This window comes from Lutra lutra, chromosome 4 (assembly GCF_902655055.1).
Source record: "Lutra lutra chromosome 4, mLutLut1.2, whole genome shotgun sequence".
NCBI lineage: Eukaryota > Metazoa > Chordata > Mammalia > Carnivora > Mustelidae > Lutra > Lutra lutra.
In genome coordinates, this window is record NC_062281.1 from 155,335,407 (window position 1) to 155,357,372 (window position 21,966).

Genomic DNA, 21,966 nt, shown 5'->3' on the forward strand with positions numbered 1-21,966 from the left:
GGCCGGAGGATCTAGTGATTTGGATTTTATCCTGTGGGTCATGCAGAGTCACTGAAGGGTTTTGAGCAGGAAATTAGATCACCCTAGTGTAGAAAATGGATGGGAGAGCAAATGTGGGGGTAGGAGGTTGATGGAGTCAACTCGGGGTTAAAAAGGAACCCAGATTTCCAGCCTGGGCACTTGGGTGTACAGGGCTGCCATTCATATTGTTTTGGCGCCTATGAATGGGGATGGGAACAAAAAATTTTATTGAACTGTTTGGTAAATTTTTTTTTAATTTAGAAATAAATTGCATTTTAACTTGAAGTTTTATGAAATTCCCTGAAAACATTTTTTTAAAGATTTTATTTATTTATTTGACAGACAGAGATCACAAGGAGGCAGAGAGGCAGGCAGAGAGAGCAAGAGAAGGAAGCAGGCTCCCTGCTAAGCAGAGAGCCTGATTTGGGGCTCAATCCCAGGACCCTGGGATCATGACCTGAGCTGAAGGCAGAGATTTTAACACACTGAGCCACCCAGACTCCCCTCCCTGAAAAGATTTTGATAGGTAGAGGCAACTGGGTGGCTCAGTTGGTTAAGCATCTGACTTGATTCTGGCTTAGGTCATGAGATTAGCCCTGCTTCAGGCTCTGTGTTCAGTGGCGAGTCCGCTTGAGATTCTCTCCCCCTCTGTCTCTCCCTGTGCTCTATTTCTAAAATAAATTAATCTTTTTTTAGTTTTTAAAGATTTTATGTATTTATTTGAAAGAGAGTGCAGGAGCATGGGGGTGGGGGTGGAGCAGAGGAAGAGGGAGAAGCATGAGGACAAGGAGCTTAGTCCCAGAACTCCAGAATCATGACCTGAGCCAAAGACAGATGCTTAACCAACTGACGCACCCCGGTGCCCCTAAAATAAATAAATAAATCTTTAAAAAAAAAAAAAATGAGAGGCAACTTGGCAGGGGGAAATTGCCTAGATTTCAGGTCCTACAAAGTAGGTAACTCTGGATTAGTCAAAGGCATACTAAGCATGGGTGATTAGGGCACCTAACAAAGAATGAGAAAATATAAATTAATAAAATTATTTTATATTTTTAAAAAGCATTAAGTAATCACTTTGAGGGGAAAAGTGAAACGTTTTTGGCTTCCTGACATTGATTTTACAGTTTAGATTTCTCATTTTAAATTCTATATTAGGGTTGGTGGGATGGAGGGTACCAGGCTTTTTCCAGTTCTTAAGTCCAAAGGTCTTAATGTGGATTCTGATCTGGGTTTTGCCTTTTATTGGCTGTGTGACCTTGCACAAGTTAGGGCTGGGTCTTGGTTTTGTCACCTATCACATGGGGATGACAATGCCTTCTAGGGTTGTTAAGAGAATTAAATAGGAGCTCTTATCAGAGAATGATTAATGTTTCTTTTAAAAGATTTTTATGCGACCACATTTTATAATTAGATAATTGTTTTCTTTCCACTTGGCAGTGTTAACTTCTGAGGGAATCTAGCTTTTAAGATAGTCTGCCTTTGCTGCCATTCTTTTAATATCCAGGGAGCTGATGGTGAGGCTCTCTAGAGGTATTCAGGGCATAAAACAGCTGCTGGAGAAAAGCCTAGAGAAGTGGTGGGGGTGGGGCCCACCTCCTGCCTCCTCCACCTCCTCCTCTTTGCCCCAGTGGAGAGAGAGTCACTGAGAAGACTTGCACCTGCTGGGGCCTGCAGTGGAAACTATTCCCAGATGGTGCCCCTCCCCAGGCTTAAGGAATGGCGATTGTATTACAGTTTATAAATCAGGCCTCCCCACCGTCTAAAGGGGAGAGGCCAAAATTCTTTGCCTAACATATAAGTCTCTCCACCCCCATGATACGTTCCCAGCCTCCATATTTAGCTCCATCTTCTTCCTAACTTGGGAGCTGCTTGTAGTCTCTGTACCACTGCCAAAAAAAGAGAGAGAGAGAGAGGGGGAAGGAGAGGAGGAGGGAGGAAGGAAGGAAAGAAAAGAAAGGAAAGAAAAAGAAGAAAAGTGACAACAAAACACCCAGGCTATTTCTTACTGCCATGCATTTATGATGCTAGTTGCTCTCTCTGGAACGCCCTCTTACCTTTTATTTTTTTTATTTTTTTATTTTTCTTTATTTATTTATCAGGACCCTCCCAAGTCCTGATCCCCATCCCTGACTCAGTCCCCAACACTGGGGCCAGAGAGCGAGGGCCCCTGCCCCTTCTACGTTTTAAGTAGAATATACTCATCTTTTAACACTCCGGAAGCATTCCCTTCATCACCTAGGCTGGTTAGAGACTTTCTCTGCCCTGAATTTCATCCATCGCAGTGCTGATCACATTATTATCATCTGTCTGTTGATGGCCTCCACTTTCCATAAGACTTGAGTTCCTGGACAATAGGGACCTGATTGGCTTCATCTCTATCCTCAGGCCCCAGAGTGAGGCTGGGCACATGCTGGACTGGTTGCTGGTTGCTGAGATGAACAGCGCAGTGTGGCACCTTAGCAGCCTCAAGCCACCCCAAGACAAATTAGGCCCAGGCTCATCTTCATATCTAGGAACCGGTGTAAGCCATAAGGGTGTACTGTTGTTGAAACTGCTCATCAATGGGCGCCTGGGTGGCTCAGCGGGTTAAAGCCTCTGCCTTCACTCAGGTCATGATCCCAGGGTCCTGGGATCGAGTCCCACATCGGGCTCTCTGCTCAGCGGGGAGCCTGCTTCCTCCTCTCTCTCTGCCTTCCTCTCTGCCTACTTGTGATCTCTGTCTGTCAAATAAATAAATAAAATCTTTAAAAAAAAAAAAAAAGAAACTGCTCATCAAGAAAAGTTCCTGTCTAAGCTGGAGCTGACACGTGATGGATTAATACTTTTTCAGGCTGTGTTCAGGACAGTGTCTTTATTTTATTTTATTTTATTGGATTTAGTTATTAATTTATTAGAGAGCAAGCACACAGAGGGAAAGAGAGGGAGAAGCAGAGGTCTCCACTGAGCGGGGAGCCCAATGAAGGGCTCAATCCCAGGAGCCCGGAATCATGACCTGACTCTTTTTTTTTTTTTTTAAAGATTTTATTTATTTATTTGACACAGGGAGAGAGATCACAAGGAAGAAGAGAGGCAGGCAGAAGGGGTGGGGGAGCAGGCTCCCTGCTGAGCAGAGAGCAGGATGTGAGGCTCAGTCCTAGGACCCTGAGATGATGACCTGAGTAGAAGGCAGAGACTTAACCCACTGGGCCAACCCAGACACCCAAGGCAGACTCTTAACTGACTGAGCCACCCAGGAGCCTCTTTATTTTTTTTTTATTATTTATTTATTTATTTATTTATTTATTTTTAAAGATTTTATTTATCTATTTGACAGGCAGAGATCACAAGTAGGCAGAGAGGCAGGCAGAGAGAGAGAGAGAGAGGTGGAAGCAGACTCCCTGCTGAGCAGAGAGCCCGATGCGGGGCTCGATCCCAGGACCCTGGGACCATGACCCGAGCCGAAGGCAGAGGCTTTAACCCACCGAGCCACCCAGGCGCCCCTTTATTTTATTTTTTTAAGATTGATTTATTTATTTTCGAGAAAGCACAAGCAGGAGAGGCAGAGGGAGGGAGAGAGAATCCCAAGCAGATTCCCTTCTGAGCATAGAGCCCAAAATGGGGCTCCATCCATGGCTCCAAGATCACAACCTAAACCAAAGTCAAGAGTCAAACACTCAACTGACTGAGCCACCCAGGCTCCCTGAAAATCTAAATTTTAAATAACCAACCCCCAGGAGATCCTTACTTGTGTTAAAGCAGATGATGCACTCAAGTGGTTCATAGTCTCAGCTCTGTGGTTTGGCACCACGACCCTCTGCCGTCTGGGCTCCACAGCTTCAGCTTTTCATATAGCAGTTCCAAAACATCTGCTTTCTTTCCCTCCTTGATACAAGCCTAGCCAATTCCTAATCCAATTCCTAATAGTCCTTCAACACTCAGAATAAATGTTACCTTCTCCAGGAAGCCTTCCTTGTTCCCCAGGGTCTATGGTGTTCTGACAATGCTTGTACTTCTTGTTTTTTTTTTTTTTTTTTTTCAATGGGTTTGGGACAGGCTGTAAGTGCCTCAAGGGTAAGGGTTATGTCTGACTGATCTCTATTCCCAGTGCCTAGTTGGAGATCTAGTACAGATAAGGTACATAAAAAGTCTTTACTAAAGAAAAGGGAAGGGACTCTGGGGCACAAGCTCCATCTTCCAGTGGATCCATTAAACATTAAAAGGTAGCATTTTAAAGAAGGATCTGGATTTAAATCACTTCTCTGCCACATACAAATGTGTTATGCTACCTCTCTGATCCCCATTTCCTTATCACCAAAGCAGGGGTAATGTTTACTTTTCAGGACTAATGTGAAGGTTGAAGGGTTAAATGAGATAAAGTAAGGGGGATGCCTAGTTTAATGCCTGGCACACTGTAATTGTGTAATGAGTCATAGGAGAACTGTCTTGTGGAAGTGGAGCCAGGCTTGTTCTGTACAGCTCCAGAGAGCAAAACTAGGCCCGATGGATGATGGAAGCTGCAAGGAGACAGACCTCAGAACTAGATGTGATGGATGGAACCCTTAGGAAGAGGTGAGCCTCCTATCACAAAGATATGCAAGCCAGCAGGAGATGCCCACCTGTCAGGGCTGATGCAGGGGAAACTGATTCTACATGAGGACTGGGGTCAGGGGTGAGTGTGATGAAAGATGGGGGGAGCCTAATAAGGCATTTCCATTCAGCGCCTCTGTAATTCATTATCCATTCCACCAACACCAAGAATGAGTTGAATGTGATGGGTGCTCAGTCATTTAGGAGCTCACGTCTACTATGTCCCAGATGCTCTCATCCTATCAGCAGCCCTCTGAGGAGCTCTCAGGCAAAGAAACTGAGGCTCAGGTAGGCAAAGTGACATGTGGAGATACAGACCCAGAGAGGAGTACAGCTGGAATGAAACTGGAGTCCTGCCTATCTCCTGATGCCTTTTCCCACTTCCTGAGGCTGCCTCTCATCCAGAGGTTGAAAAGCTCTCTGCAGTCTCTGGGAGACCCCAAAACAGCATTCAGGGCCCTTCTGGGCACCAAATAGATGCTGATGAACAAGAGTTAAAAGCCTGAGGTCAGCTTCAGGAGACACGGTCTCCCTGCAGCATGCTCTGTGCCCCAAGGTTCTCTCCAGTCTGGGCCATGTGGAGGGCCCAGGAGAACATGCTGAGGTCAGATCTCGCTGCTCACATAACCAGCCGAGCTGCCTGGGCCAGGGCTTTCTGAGGGAACTTGAAACCAGCTGAATTCATCAGCTCCAAGAATAGCAGCTGACCCTACTCTCCTTGAGCCAGTGGCCTTCAAGCAGGTTCTAGGAGGCCCCAGCAGAGAGCAGACATCAGTGGCAGCAAGCCTTGACCGTGAAGCTGCTCTGGGCTGGAGTAATTACAGCTACCTTCACTAAGGGCCCACTGTGTGCAGGACACCTGCAGGACAAAGGGACATCCAGGGATGTTTAGGAAGTATGAAACCCATTTTACAGATGAAGAAATTGGGAGCTCAGAGATACTGAGAAATTGCCCAAGATCACAACAGTATGTAGCAGAGCAGGATTCGAACCTGAGCTGCCTATGCCAGTGACCCTGCTTTTGTGGAGAGAGAGAATATTCTTGAGGTCTGAGAAGAATCGGGCAGAGGTGACAAACTGCGTTAGCTTTCAAAGTGATATTATTACTCCAGCAGGGTGGGGCCCAGGCGTTTAGAATGGCAAGATCAGAGAAGCAGTAGAGATGATGGAGAAGAGCTCCATTTGCTTGATCCTGATTCCTCTTCTATAAAATGAGACTCACCCATATGGCAGGTGGAAAAGCATACACACAGACTTTGGAGCCAGGCAAATGTGGATTAGAATCCTGACCTGGGGGTGCCTGGGCAGCTCAGTGTATTAAGCCTCTGCCTTCGTCTCTGGTCGTGGTCTCAGGTCCTGGGATTGAGCCCCACATTGGGCTCTCTGCTCAGCGGGGAGCCTGCTTCCCACCCCCATCCCCCGCCTGCTGCTCTACCTACTTGTGATCGCTCTCTCTCTGTCAAATAAATAAATAAAATCTTTATTTAAAAAAAAAAAGACCATTTAGAATCCTGACTGTGGCATTTTCTAACTAAGATCCTGGACAAATCACATCACTGCCTCTCTGAACTGTTTCCTCACTCATTTTTTCCACAAATGACTTTTGAACACCTCCTACGTGCCAGGCATTATTCTAGCAGTTGGGGATAAATCATGGAAAAAAAAAAAAAAAGACAAACATCACTACTCCTGTCAAGTTTAAATTCTAGAGTTCTGAAAAATTCTCTCATTAGATTGTCATGAAGATCAAACCAAGGAACGTACAGTGGTATAGTGTGTCTGTTAATGTAATGGTGTCTGGTGAATAATAAGTGATCGATTTAATGATAGGATCATTATGATATGAACATGCCTGGTCAGTGCTCAGTGAAATAATACTTAATTTGATAGCGAATTCAACCATTTCACTTTAATAGACAGCAAAACAGAGACCAGAGAGGACATGAAATTCCTCCAGTTGCCCAGCAAGGCAATGATAGGCCCCCGGATCCTAATCTGTATCTGTACTACCATCCACTAAACTCATAGGGCTGCCTCCAACAAAGAGAGCCAAGAGGGGAAGTGGGCAGGTCGACTCTTACAGCCAGAGAGGTTCAAAGTAGACTTAGAGCTAATTGATGGACTGCAGAGCCCAAGTGGGCTTCAACTCTTCTGGTGCCAAATACTGCCTGTCTTCCTCAGGAATGCTAGTAGCTTTCCAGGCTCTGTCTCTCAGGAGTGCACGGCTGGATGGACGGAAGGTAGGGTGGGTGGGGAAGAGCCAGAGAGACAGGATGCAACTCGAGTTGGTTTCATGCATGAGTCACCTGTGCGTTTTCATAGAGCTCCACACTTGGTTAAATGCTCCGCTGTTACAGCCTAAAAATTCTCAGTAACTTCTTAACAAGGAGCCCTGCATTTTCATTTCATTTCACTGGGCCCTACAGGTTATGTGGTTTCCTGATGTAGGTTCTGTGCTCTGGGGTTGGAGGCAGCAGCCCCCGACCTGCAGTGATCCTGGGGCTTGTCCGAGGTTTGTGGATCCCTATGGCCCAATGGCTGAGTCACCAACAGACAGGAAGGAGGCCAGATCAACCCTCTGCAGGTCTGGCCTGTGACTGAAAATCTCTAACAGATTGGAATGGGGTAAGGAAGACAGGATTTCAGGAGATTCTGGGGGTAGAACTGGAACCCCCAGATGAGGGGGATGATCTGAGGCAGATTGCAGCTCAGTGTGAGAAAGTGTTTCCTAATAGTCAAAACATAATCATAATGTGTAAAATACACTTCAGTAAAGCTGTTACAAATATAGTCATAATAATGGCAGTTAACGTCAGCCGGGTGCTTACTGTGTGCAAGTGGTTATGCTAAGCCCTTCATTGAAAATATGAAGAATGGGGGCTCTAGGCTGGCTTGGTCAGTAGACCATGTGACTCTTGATCTTAGAGTCATGAGTTCAAACCCCACATTGGGCAAAGAGCTTATTTAAAAAAAAGAAAGAAAGAAAGAAAGAAAAAAAAATGAAGGCTAGTAGAGTGGTCAAGAACACAGGCCTTAGAACAATACTGCCTTGGTTCAGTCCTGGCTCCACCACTGATTGGCCATATGATCTGGGGCAAATTACTTGACCTCTCTGTGTTTCCTTTTCATCACCTGGAAAACGGGGATAAGAATGGTACCTACCTCCTAAGGTTATTTTTATTAAATGAGTTTACATATAGAAAACCCTTAGAACAGTGTCAGACACACTTTCTTTCCTCTTTGAGATTCTCAGGGAAATGTACGCTCTGCCTGGAGAAGGATTCAGGAACCCAGCTGCCTGGGATTTCTCACCAATTGTTGGCCTTGGCATAATTAAGTATTGAGTCTGTCTCACTCCGGGCCTTCTGAAATAATTGCCTGATCACTCCCTCCTTTCATCCTGTGGTCGCTGCCCAAGTTCCAGGCTCAGCATCTCTCTGGACTCTGAACTCAGCACGATTGTGTACTCGTCCTGGTCTCTCACACCTGCACAGCACTTCACAGTGTACAGAGCGTTTTCCCATTTGGTGGTTCACTGGTCTGTGCGGCTGTGTGGCAGACAGCTCAGTCCTTATGCCAGGCCTCTGAACAGACCCTGGCTAGGCCGGGCTACCCGCCAAGACCAGCACAGACTGCAGGGAGGGGTGTGTGGTCCGGACACCAAGGGAGCTTGGTGAGCTATTACTCTCTAGCTGGTGTTTGGGGATCTTCCAAGTCAAGGAGTGGACCAAGAGGGACAAAACCCTCACCAGAGTGTCTTCATGGCTACTCACACTGAAGACCTCAGTCTCAGATCCAGTGTTTGGGGAGAACTCTCTGAAAGAAGACAGTCCCTCCACAACTCTAGAAGTTTAGAAATTACCCCTTCATGAAGTTGGAACTATGGAGGGCTAGGGTCCAAACCTCATCCCTGTCACAGAATATTTTTCCCAAATTGCCATCAACTTAATACCCAGGACTGCTGTAGGGCATACGGTGGAGAGCCAGCATATCCATATTTAACAACAACAAGAGCAAACACTCTGTACTAGGTATTCTTTCAAGTGGTTTATAAATATTAACTTTTAATTCTCACCACAACCCTATGAGATGGGTACTATTTTTTTTTTAACTTACAGAAATTCAATTTTACTTGCTGTGAATAAAAAGAGACAGATGGGAAAAGAAAGACCAATAATATGTTCAATATTATTTCACTCAGCATATTCCCTAGAATGGTGTGTTATGCGGGAGGTAAATCTGCTGTTCTTTCCATTGCTATCGGTTCCTACGTGCTTCATAAAATCCTTAGTGTGTGCACATTTTGCCACACTGAGTATGATTGCAGTGTTTAAGGCAAGCCAGTCTCTTCAGATATACCACTGAAGAAATAGCAGTCTGTTCTATTACTGGAGGTAAAATTGGCTCTGCTGTTGAGAGATGGTTCTGTACTTGGTGAAGGATTGAAAGCATTTCCAAGGATATTTTCATTATACATGATACCTTAGAATCTTACCTAGGTAAGCTTTGACTGAACTATAACTCACAAGTTAGGTGGTCAACCATCTCAGTTGGTCTGGGACCGAAGGGACTCATGGTACACAAGATTTCCACTGTTAAAACTGAGAAAGGGGGGCGCCTGGGTGGCTCAGTGGGTTAAAGCCTCTGCCTTCGGCCCGGGTCATGATCCCAGGGTCCTGGGATCGAGCCCCGCATCGGGCTCTCTGCTCAGCGGGGAGCCTGCTTCCCCCTCTCTCTCTGCCTGCCTCTTTGCCTACTTGTGATCTCTCTCTGTCCAATAAATAAATAAATAAAATCTTAAAAAAAAAAAAAAAAAACAACTGAGAAAGGGGGCGCCTGGGTGGCTCAGCGGGTTAGGCCGCTGCCTTCGGCTCAGGTCATGATCCCAGGTCCTAGGTTCAAGCCCCACGTCGGGCTTTCTGCTCAGCGGGGAGCCTGCTTCCTCCTCTCTCTCTGCCTGCCTCTCTGCCTACTTGTGATTTCTCTCTGTCAAATAAATAAATAAAATCTTTAAAAAAAAAAAAAAACTGAGAGAGTGTTGGGGAGCCTGGGTGGTTCAGTTGGTTGAGCATCCAACTCTTGATTTCAGCTCAGGTCATAATGTTGGGGTCCTGGGATCGAGCCTCATTTGGGGCTCTGTGCTCAACAGGGTGTCCGCTTGAGATTCTCTCTCTCCCTCTCCCTTTCTCTCTGCCCTTCCCCTACTCTCTCACACATAGTCTCTCTCTCTCTCTCTCTTTCTTTTTTTTTTTTTTAAGATTTTATTTATTTATTTGACAGAGAGAGATCACAAGTAGGCAGAGAAGCAGGCAGAGAGTGGGGGGGAAGCAGGCTCCTTACTGAGCAGGGAGCCTCTCTTTTTCTAAAGTAAATAAATCTTGGGGCATCTGGGTGACTCAGTTGGTTAAGTGTCTGCCTTCAGCTCAGGTCATTATTCCAGGGTTCTGGGATTGAGCCCCAAATTAGGCTCCCTGCTTAGTAAGGATCCTGCTTCTCCCTCTCCCTCTGCCTACCCCAGTCCCCACTGTCAAATATATAAATAAAATCTTAAAAATAAATAAATAGGGGCACCTGGGTGGCTCAGTCATTGGGTGTCTGCCTTTGGCTCAGGTCATGATCCCAGAGTCCTGGGATTGAGCCCCACGTAGGGCTCCCTTGCTTCTCCCTCTCCCACTCCCCGTGCTTGTGTCCCCTCTCTTGCTGCCTCTTTCTCTGTCAAATAAATAAATAAAATCTTTTTTTTTAAAGTACTTGATTAAAACAACATATGTAAATAAATAAATAGATCCTTTAAAAAATTTTTTTCTAAAGATTATTTATTTATTTGAGAGAGAGAGTGCAAGAGAGCACAAGCAGGGAGGGGGCAGAGGGAGAAGGAGAAGCAGCCTTCCTACTGATCAAGGAGCCCGACTGTGGGGCTCAGTCCTAGGACCCCGGAGTCATGACCTGAGCCGACGGCAGATGCTTAACCAACTGAGCCCTAAACCTTAACCATCTAGGTGCCCTAAAATGAATAAATCTTAAAAAACAAAACAAAACAAAACAAAAACGGAGAAAGTGTCAGGCTAACTGACCCGAATTGATATCTGTACTACAGAACACATCTCTGGGTCTGCCCTGAGGGAGCACTGTTGAGGCTGTGGTCCATTACATCATTCTTTATGAGGATCTCTGGAGAAATTTTGTCTGGTCTTCATACCAAGAATAGTTGTATGTCCCCTAAAGAGTAAGTGGTTTGTTTTTATCTCATGAACACTGTGAACTGTGTAAGTGAACAGGTTTCCCTTTTTGCCTTGGCTGCTGGAAGTCTTAGAGCTAAATATGTGGGATACAAATTTAGCTGTGTAGGTCACTATGTTCTGCACTTTTTGCATCATTCCAGGCTCCACTTTGTCCCTACCATGTTTTCTTTTTTTCAATCTTATCCCATCTTAAACTTAGATCTTGTTTTATTTTAAATGTCTTTCTGGACAGACATTTACAGGCAGAGTAAAATTAAAGTTCTTACCTTAGAGTTCATGGACCCTGCTGAGGGTCACTGAAAATCTGAAATGATATGCAAAATTTATATATATATGTATATATATATATTTATAAATGTTGGTATTTGAGAATGTTGGAGTGGTAGTATGGAGGAATGTTGGTGGGGCAGAACATTGAATGGCAGAAAGAGGAATGTTGCAGGGGTGGAATGTCACCCATAATGAAATGGAAAGGTGACAGAATGCGGCATGCTGGAACATGAGTGTGTTAGAATATTAGTATGTTTTTTTTTAAGATTTTATTTATTTATTTGACAGAGATCACAAGTAGGCAGAGAGGCAGGCAGAGAGAGAGGGAAGCAGGCTCCCTGCTGAGCAGAGAGCCCGATGTGGGGCTCAATTCCAGGACCCTGGGATCATGACCCGAGCCTAAGGCAGAGATTTAACCCACTGAGCCACCCAGGCGCCCCTAGAATATTAGTATATTCTGCAATGTTGATGGAACCAGGTCCTTAAAACACCTCCTTCTACATGTTCCTGGCATCCTCCTTGCTTAGTTTTACCTCAGTGGTGGGCTTCTGATTCAGACTCTAACTCCCATATCCTCTCAGCTTAGTGCCCTATAAGGGCTCAGTAAAGACCCACTTGGTTGCTAGCGCTTCTCATTTGTGGGCACCCGGTGGGCTCATGGGTTTCTGTCAACCTCACACTGAGATGACTTTTCCTTTCTGCATTTGTCCACTTTTCTTTGAGATTGTGTCTCAAATACCTTGCACATTCAAGACCCCCACAGACTACCTCATTCACTTCTGTGTCCTCAATGCCCGTGTCAGGGCCTGCCCAGAGAGCATACCAGTCTATGGCTCTTGTATGTCCTTTCTTCTAGGGTAGCCTGACAAAGTTGCTGCCCAGAAAGCTACCTGCAAATGGGGCTCTGAGGATTGGAGTTCACTTTCTAGGGACATTAGACTGACGGCAACTCAGGATCCTTGTAATTGGTTAGGAGCAGGGGAAGCCAGGTCAGAGTTAGCTGGGAGAGAGTTGAGCCTTCATTACCAAAGAAATTGGATGTAGAGGCTAAATCCAGGAATTAGGATGGGACAGAGACTGATGTCTCTCAGCCTGGAGTTTAGAGTGGGAATAGAGGAGGAACTGGCATAAGAACTGGGTTCCTGGGTGTTCTTTCCTACTTTTCTCCATCCACTCCCTCAGTTAGCTAACATTTGCTGAGGCCTCTCTGCAGCAGACTTTTCCATACCCTGGAGTGAACAGTCTTTAATGGAGGAGACAAGCCACAGCGCATAGGCAGTGACAATCCAGTATGGTCACATGTGACATACATAGGAAAGCTGTAGCGGCTGTGGGAGACCAGGGTAGGTCCCAACCCAGCATAAGAATAAAAAAAATTTCCTAGAGGAATGCTATCTGAGCCGACTCTGGAAGGAGTCAGGAGGGAAGGAGGGGGCACCTGTGTGGTAGGAAGGTTGCCTCAAGGGCCAAGGCAAATGGAAATTCCCCAGTGTCTGGGTGTGGGCCTCAGATGAAGGTACTAATGATCACAGACTGTCCAGTTCTTGGGGCCACACGTGTTTGATATGTCCAGGCCCAATCTAATTGCCTTCACATACCTCCTCCCAACTCTTCTAATAACCCACAAATTTAAGTCTGTATCAGTCCGTTCCAACCAGAATGAGATAATTGGCTCTTAACATTTGGAGACATTTCCTGATTATGAGAGAACAGGATTTTCTGGAGGTTCAAAGCCTCCTACTTCTCAGCCATCCTGTTGCTGTGTCCTTCCTTTTGGGCCCACACCAAAGCTGGGCCCTCATCCCAACAGCGGAGTGGGACATTCCTCCCCTTCTGCACTAGTTACATTAAGTTTAAAATGAGCTCCATAGGGGTGCCTGGGTGGCTCAGTGGGTTAAAGCCTCTGCCTTCGGCTCGGGCCCTGATCTCAGGGTCCTGGGATCGAGCCCCGCGTCGGGCTCTCTGCTCAGCGGGGAGCCTGCTTCCTCCTCTCTCTCTGCCTGCCTCTCTGCCTACTTGTGATCTCTGTCAAATAAATAAATAAAATCTTTAAAAAAAAAATAAATAAATAAAATGAGCTCCATAGCCGCGTGGGCAATTCTCACTAAACTGGGAGGCAAGAGAACTGTATTCAAACCCTGGCCCTTGCACAGAGGATTCCCAGACAGCGCTGTGTGAGGGTGGGCAGGGCACTTCCTCTCTCTAGGCCTCAGCTTTCCCATCAGAGAGAAAGAATGCAAAGACTCTGAGGCCTCTTCCTGCCGTGGCATTCTGTGTCTATGTTGAATCCTAAATGTCCTGCTTTCAGCCTGCTCCTTTGAGATAGAGGCCAGTGATAGAGCAGACCCTGGAAACAGGAGAACCTGGGTATGATTTGGGCTTTGACTTGCTTTGTGAGCTTGAAACAGTCACTTAACCTCTCTGAGCCCCTGTATTCTCATTTGGTAAACTGATGTGATACGTAACTCACAGGTTTTGTGAGGCTCCAATGAGCCAAAGGCAATATGGTGAGGATGGTGATGATGACGTCTGCAAAGGAGTCAGTCCCTTGGTATAAACTACAGTTGTATTGCCAGGAAGGTAGGGGCCAGCTCCAGAGTCACAGGGAATGTGAACAAGTCTTTGAAAGCCTTCCCCACGGCCAAGCAAACATTCCCAGCAAGAGCCATGACTCAGGGGGAAAAGGGAATTAGTATTTGCTGACTACCTACATCCATTTGTTCCTTCCGTTCCTGTAAGCTGAGTGTTAGTATGCCCACTTACGGGCCAGGTGACCAATATGTAAACCCGTCAGAGACACGGTCTCTTCTGTCAAATCTAACATTCCCTGACTCAAGATTGCTGAAGGCTTTGGTGAACATTGAGCACGTATGGCCCCCAGCATCCGGATACCTGGCTTATTTGGAGGAATTCCAAGCTATATGGAAGCTGAGGGGGGCAGCAACTTTTTCCCTGACCCATGTGGGGCTGGACTGGGTCAAGTCCATGCCCCCCCCAATCCCTGGGCCTCGAGTCCAGTGAGACTTAGGCAGAGAGATGAGGACGGAGATTACATCAGGAAGCTGCAGTGGGCAGTGGTGAGCAGCACGTGGCCCTGTAGCATGAAGTGGAGTCTGTCCTAAACAGACAGTTCCTGCAGAGTACTTTGGCTGTGCCCAGCTATCCCCGATTTCTCCCTGGCTCTGAAGTCTCCTCGTCATTTCAGTGATCCAGCAGCCTTCCGGTAAAGCTCCTTTTTGCTTAGTTTTGCCAGAGATGGTTTCAGTTGTTTGCAACTGAGAATCCTGACTGGTATAGAATAAGCCATGTAACATGCCAGACACAGTGCCTAGCATATACTAAGCACTCAAAAAACCACACACAGGCACGCATGCAGAAACAGGTTCAGAAAAGTAAAATGACCTGCCTGAGGTCACACCGCTAGGCGGTGGTGCTGGTTCGGGGCTGACCATGAACATCGTAGTAGTATATTGTATTTAGATATCACTTTACATCACGACACATCATTTTTGAACAATTTACTGTTGATACATTGTTCAGAAGCTTCAGAACACCCTGTGAGGCCCACAAGGCCAGAATATTCTCCTTAGATAGAGAGGAACTTACTAGCTCAATGTAGCCCTGTGAACAATCGTGGCCTGGGAGCCAGGTCCCAGGCCTGCAGCCCAGGGCTAGTGTCCTTGTGGTGTCCATGCATATAAGCTCACGTGTGTCCAGGCTGCTGCAGCTACCCACCTAAATTCGTGGATACCTGCCACATTAGCGACCTGGGCTGAGTCAGCAGCTGCCTGTGAGGCCATCGGGAGGAACACCATGTACCAGAACCCGAAGAAAGGAATGCTCCTGTAGCTACTATGCTAATGCTTGTGGGGGCCTAGGGGGATGGTGCTTGACCATATGGGGTAAGGGGGGGGGTGTCAGGTGGAGTCATCCTCAGTGGGGGCCTCCTCTGTTGGGCCTAATAATTGAGGGAGGTTTTGATTCCTGCAGTGTTGGCAGAGTGATTTAATTGGACCTAATGGGAGACTGTGTTTGATGAATATGGATAATACAGGTGATGAGGCCCCAAGAAAGCTGGTTGGAGAAAGGGTAGGAGCTGAAGACAGGTCTGATGGGAATTACAGTATGGTTCCATGGGTGAGCCCAAATAGACAGCAGGGACACCTGCTCCTCCCTGGAGGCCTAGAATGCTGACCTGGGTTTTCACCCTGCCTGGCCTTCAGACCTTGCCTTCACACTTGCATGGAATCAGAGAATGTCAGACTCACAAAGTTCTGAGATTAGAATCAGGTTTAGGATCCTAAAATCTAGACCTTTAGCATCACACATGTTAATCATAGAAAGCTTCTAAATCTAACAATCTGACAATGGAAGGCCCTTGGGAAAAAATCTAGGTGATCCTTCTCCAGCCTTCATTTAATAACAATAAATAACATCTGTTGAGCTTATCACAACTTCAAAGTACTTTCACATCTGCACAGCTGTCACACAGAAGGGGGTGATACTCCACTTTCACGTTGAGTAATGTGCAGAAGAGCCAAATGAGCAGGTTGGGACTGGAATCCAGCTTTGCAGGATAATTTCTATTTTCCATATGCCAAGGTTTTGATACCCTTGTCTTTTAGAGTTACAGAAACACCTCTACTTAGCATACATTATGTGTCCAAATTCTCAGATGTTTGTTGTGTAAATTTTGCAAGGTCCTATACTGTTTCTTTTTTTTTTTTTTAAGATTTTATTTATTTATTTGACAGAGAGAAATCACAAGTAAGCAGAGAGGCAGGCAGAGAGAGAGGAGGAAGCAGGCTCCCTGCTGAGCAGAAAGCCCGATGTGGGGCTCGAATCCAGGACCTGGGATCATGACCTGAGCCAAAGGCAGCGGCTTAACCCACTGAGCCACCCAGGCGCCCCGGTCCTATACTGTTTCTTAATGCATTCTGGAAAATTGCAATGCTCTAAGACGTGATTGTCTTTGCTGCATCAGCATAATCAGGGCGGCCACATTCTGCAATAGCTTTTTGGCAGGTTTTATCATCCAGCACTATTTCCGTTCACAAAGGACTTAACTTATCCAAGAATAGATTTGAAGTTACTAATGTAAAGACAGAACTTCAAGTCACTCAGGCTTTAGTCACAACCTGTTCTGAATTTCTTAGAACAAAAAGCTAAACTACCAAAAATGCGGAAAGAAAAAAAGAAAAAAAGGAACACTAAGCCTCCTAGAGTAGGCGCGCGCCGCCACACAAAAGGGTGGTTGTGGTGAGGCCGAGGGGCGCCTCAGGCAGGCCACAGGCCGGTTGCGGGCAGCCTCGGGCAGCCCCTCCCCTTCTCTGGGTCTCCGTTTTCCCAGATTTTCAACGGGGATAATAATTCCTGTACTGGGGAAGCCTGGGAGCCCACGAGCCCTGGGGAAGATCGGCTGCCGCGGGAGAAAGAGCGGGGAGAGACGGAGGCGGGGGAGGGGCTCCGAACCGCGGGGAGCTGCGAGGGGCTTACGGTCTCCATGGTAACGCCCGGCAGTCGGGAGAGAAGGCGGGGTTTGGGAACCCTGGGCTGGAGGGTTTGAAAATGAAGATTTCACAAAGGAAGCTCCCTCCTGGCTGGAGAAGGGCCTCGTCCGAGATCGCTCAGTCCGCTCTCGAGCTGCCCTCGGCGCGGGCCGTGCGGTGGTTCCTGCGGCTGTCGCCGACGCGGAGCACGCGGCCCGGCCCGGGGACAGACGCTGGCAGCAAGTCAGGGGCAGGGCCGGCCTCGGAGCCCCGCTGTCCTGACCCCGAATCAGTGCCCTCCTCTGTACCAGAATGTTGTTTCTCTGAACCTTGGTTTCCTCAGCTGTATAATGAGACAGTTGAAGGGAAGAGGTCTCCGAGGGCCCTTTGAGCTCTGACAGTGTTCAACGAGACTATTAGCAAACACACTGGAGATGGCAAGTCCTAAGACCAGGATTGTGCGAGGGGGTGGGCATTGTCTGCTTTGTCTCTGGATCCTCCACCCCAGCAAATGGGGAGGCACGGAGTGGACATCGGTGTTTGTGGAACGAGTATTTATAAGGACGGATACATTCATTCTTTGGTTGCACAAGGTTTAAAGCGCACCTGCTATGTGGCAGGCATTGTGATAGCTCAGAGAAGGGTTCAGTCGCTGAGACTGGAGAGTTCTGGAAGCTTTGTTGGAGAAGGAAGACTGGGGCAAGGGAAAGGGGTGCTCAAGAGGGCACAGGTGAGGGAGAAGACTCGTGCCTTGAGCCGCCCGACTAAATGCTCTGCTTTCATGTCCTGGGGGTTCCCAGACAAATATGATTTTTCCTCATCCTGTCTCCAGGAGTATGATTTCATTCTCAGGTTTCCTGCTGGGCAATGAGGTAGGCAGCCAGGCGAAGACTCTTCTACAAAAAATTCAAAAAGTTCTGTTGAGGAAGAGGGTTCTTCTCCTGGGAAGTCCCACTTCATTTATTTTTCTTTTGTGGTTGGCTTATTGGAGACGTGTGTCAAGGCCATGCCTCTTCCTCACCCCTCACCCGGTGTGGCAAAAAAAGAATGATGAACCAGAACTTGAAACCTGATTCAAATTCTGCCTATTTCCAGCTCAGTGTGTGGCCTTCCACAGGTTGTCTTCCTTTCCTGGTCCTAGTTTGCTAAGATAGGTAGATGGATGGATGGATAGATAGATAGATAGGGATCTTCATAGCGATTTAATGAGAATGAAATGGGAAAATGGCTATAAAATCCTTCCTACCTCCTCACCAAAGTCATATTTATCATTTACTGTGAACCAGACATTTTACAAACATTATCTATACTCTGAACAACAATCCTGGAGTGTTGGTATTTATTATCCAAATTTAACACATAAGGAAACTTGCTACTCTTCTGGAGAAGTGCAGAAATTTGCCCAAGGCCATATAGCTAGGAAACTACAGGGTCAGAATCTAGACCCCAGTGTTTTTGATCAAAGTGTAACTTTAACAGCAGATTCCTTGGAATCTTCATTTCTCCACCAAATGGCATTTATTGAGCATATACTGTGAGCTAGCTGGCAGCTGAGGATAGAATAAGGAATAAGAAACTACCATTCAGGGGGCACCTGGATGGCTCAGTGGGTTAAGCCTCTGCCTTCAGCTCAGGTCATGATCTCAGGGTCCTGGGATCAAGTCCCACATGGGGCTCTCTGCTCAGCAGGGAGCCTGCTTCCCCCTCTCTGTCTGCTGCTCTGCCTACTTGTGATATCCCTCTCTCTGTTAAATAAATAAATAAACAAACAAACAAACAAATAAATAAAAGAAACTACCATTCGGGATGTCAGAAGGAAATATGTGGCATTCGCAAACTGGGTAATTTGAGTAGAGTTTAATAAAGGGACTGTTTAATAAAGGGTCAAGGAATAGGGAAATGCCCCAGGGCAAGTCATGTAAGAGCACTTGTTACTACCCTTAGGCCTAAAGGAGCAGGGGAGGGAGCAATAGAATCTGGACAAAGAGAGCTGTTGTAAGCACTTGGTGTTGTAATCCAAGGGATAGGATTATCCCTTGGTGCAGAGATGCACCCTGTCATGAACCTCCGAGGAGGAAGCTAGGAGAATATGTACTCTGCTGGGACTCCAGTGGACCAGACCCCCCCAGATTCCAGAGGTCAAGGTAGCCTCTTTGTGTAACCCTCTCAAGGCACAGAGCAAGATGGAGAAGGGAAGAAAGTGGATTTGGAGTGGTACACAGTTGGCACAGTTTCTTTCATCTAAGGAGGAGCTCACAGGCAAATAGAGAAGACATGGACACAGGGTTCACAGTTGTAACAAAGTATGTGAAAAGAACTGCATCAGTAATCTCTTGCATGTAACAAACTACCAGAAACATATGGCTTAAAACAATAGCCATTTATTTGCTCATGAGTCTGTGGATTGGTGCTTTGGACTTAGCTGGTGATTCTTCTGTTGATCTCACCTGGGGTCACTCATGTAGTTTCACTCTTCTGGCCACTCAGCTGGGAGCTGGTTGGTCTAGAGGGCCTCAGTAGAGAGCTCATGTAGCTTCTGCATGCTCTCATCTTCCAGTGGCTCCTCTAGGCTCCTGCATAGTGACACTGCATTCCAAGAAGTTGAGAGAGGAAGCTGCAAAGTCTCTTAAAGCCTAGACTCAAAATTGGTGCAGTGTCACTTCTGCCACTTGCTTTTTTTTTTTTTTTTAAGCAAATCACAAAGTTAGCATAGAAACCAAGGATGAGAAAATACATTCCATTGCTTGACTGAGGGGTGGCAAAGTTATGTTGCACTAATGTAGCACCACGTATAAGGTTACCATAACCATCTTTCAATCAGTGAATAGGCAAAGCACTTTCTGTCCTATGTTCTAATTGTCTCTTTAAGTTACCAATCTTCCCCAATAGCCTGAGAGCTCCTCAAGGACAGGAACTTTGACTGACTCATTACTTTGTTCCTCATGCTGAGACCAAGGTCTGGCACATAAAAGATAGTAAGTGTATGTTGAATGACTATGGCTGATGTAGAGCTGGTGAATGAAAGATCTACTTGTTCAAAGCCCTTGGAGCCACAAGTAGTATTCTCTTAAAATATAAAGTTGACATTATAGAACACTTTCTTTACTTCATTGAGACCCTTCAAATATTACCATGATTCATCAAGGTCAAATTCAACACCACTTCCTCCATAAAGGCTTCCAAGGCTATTTCTTTTCTTCTGTTACAAACTCTCCGCAACTCTAATGGCTCTTAACCCACAGCTTGCATTTGCTTTTGAATTCTCTGATTCCCTGCTCCCTAGGGGTCTTATGGGTCACACCTACTTTTCATCCGTAGTGGGAAGTTGCCAAGACTTACAGAGCTGCATCTTCTCTCCTAAAGGGCTTGTCACAGTGCTGGGCCCACAGGGTATCCTCAGTCAACACTCCCTGAGTGGACCATCCAATCTGTGTGGTCTTGATCCTGAGAGGTATGGAGTAGGTATGCAAGGAGCCATTCATACCCTTCCCAGTGCTGTGCACATGAGAGCCTCCTGGGTCTCCATGACAGAGTGAGGCACAGCTCTGGTTCTATGGCCTGGGACTTTGTTGTACCAGGCTCTGGCCCCTGAGCTAATGGGGCATAGAAGAGCAGAGTCATTAATGACAGTGGAAAGGCCTCCTCCCCCTAATAAGCGTCCAGGACCCGAGCCATTTCTTGTGGGGATGAGAGCCATCACCGCCCTTCAGATTTCTGGGGTTTCAGGAACCAAAGGAGCAGGTTTCAATAGGTCCCCAAAGCAGAGCTCCTGGGTAACACATTTTACTTCAGTTTCATGAAGAACTTGAAAGCAAGCTATCACATAAGGTTCTGAGTTCCTTCCCATGCCAAACCTTTTCCAGTCACTTCCATTGCCCTCAGGATAAAACCTGAGACCCTTAATATGGCAGAGGCTTCAGGGCTTGGCCCACATCCCATCCAGCTTCATCTCTCGCCATCCCACCTTGATTCCAGAGTCCACCCAAACTGAATTATTATTGTCCCTTGAATCACCATCTGCTCTCTCCTAGCTCGGGCCTTTATGTATGCTATTCCCTGTGCCTTAAATGCTGTTCCCCATCTTGCATCACAAAACCCTTTTCACCTGTCAGTGGGTTCAAGACTTTATTCAGACATTACTTACTCCAAGAAGCTTCCTGGAAGCTCTTAGCTGTGTTAGGAATTTTCTATCGATGCCATAGCGATGAGCCCCTTCAGGAACAGGGACTGGGACCTCATTTAGCCCAGATCCTGGTAGAGAATCACTGCCAGTCAATGTTGAAGGAAGAAACAAATGAGAATGTTTGAGAGGCTGGAAAACCAAGTGGTGGGAGTGTTACAAGGGCAAATGCAAGGTTCTGATATTTCCAAGGTCTGAGATTCAACAGTTCGCTAATTCTTGGCTGAAGATTCAGACTTGGGCTTCCCTCCATCTGGAGCCCACTCCCAGCTGGCCACCTCCACCCTGCGCCTTCTGAGTGTTTGTTCCCAAGCGGGCAGGCAGACACACTCACATGTTCTGAACGTAAGCAGGAAAGCAATTTACAAGAGATAATTGCCGGTCGATGTGTGCTTGGGAGCAGCGGTGAGTGCAGACTATTTTTGTCTGTGAGTCAGCCCATCCAGCTTCCTTCATGCTCCAGACTTCTGACACCAGACTTAGAGAAGCCAACCCCAGTGAGAGCCAGCTCTGAGGACTGACTGAATTCAAATGGGAGAACCTGAAACATGGGGGATGGGAAGAGCTTTATGGGGCCTGGGATGTATAGGTCAGCAAAACACACAGTCTGTTTTCCCCTCTTCCCACCCCATCTACACAGCCTCCTGCTGGGAAGTTCTACTAGGCCTTCTTGGAACTTCTTCAGTATGAGTTTGCCTCTTAATCTCTCCAGCTGAGTCCTCTTTGTTTTTCCTGCCCAGTCATGCTCAAAAAGCTGGCCCAGACCAGCTGTATCAGCATCACCTGGAACTAGTTAAAATTGTGGGGACTTACTCCAGGGCTACAGATGTAGACATCCATGGTGGGAGAGAAGTGGGCCTAGCAATTTGTGTGTTTTTTTTTTTTTTTTTTTTTTTGACAGAGAGAAATCACAAGTAGGCAGAGAGGCAGGCAGAGAGAGAGGAGGAAGCAGGCTCCCCACTGAGCAGACAGCCCCATGTGGGGCTTGAACCCAGGACCTGGGATCATGACCTGAGCCGAAGGCAGCGGCCCAACCCACTGAGCCACCCAGGCGCCCCGCAATTTGTGTTTTAACAAGTCCTCCACCTGATTCTGATGCAGTCTGAAGTTTGAGAACGACTGCTTTAGGCCACTAATGACCAATTGAGTTTTTAGGATTTACAGACTGTGTCCCCCCATCAGTCCATGAGTAGCCTAA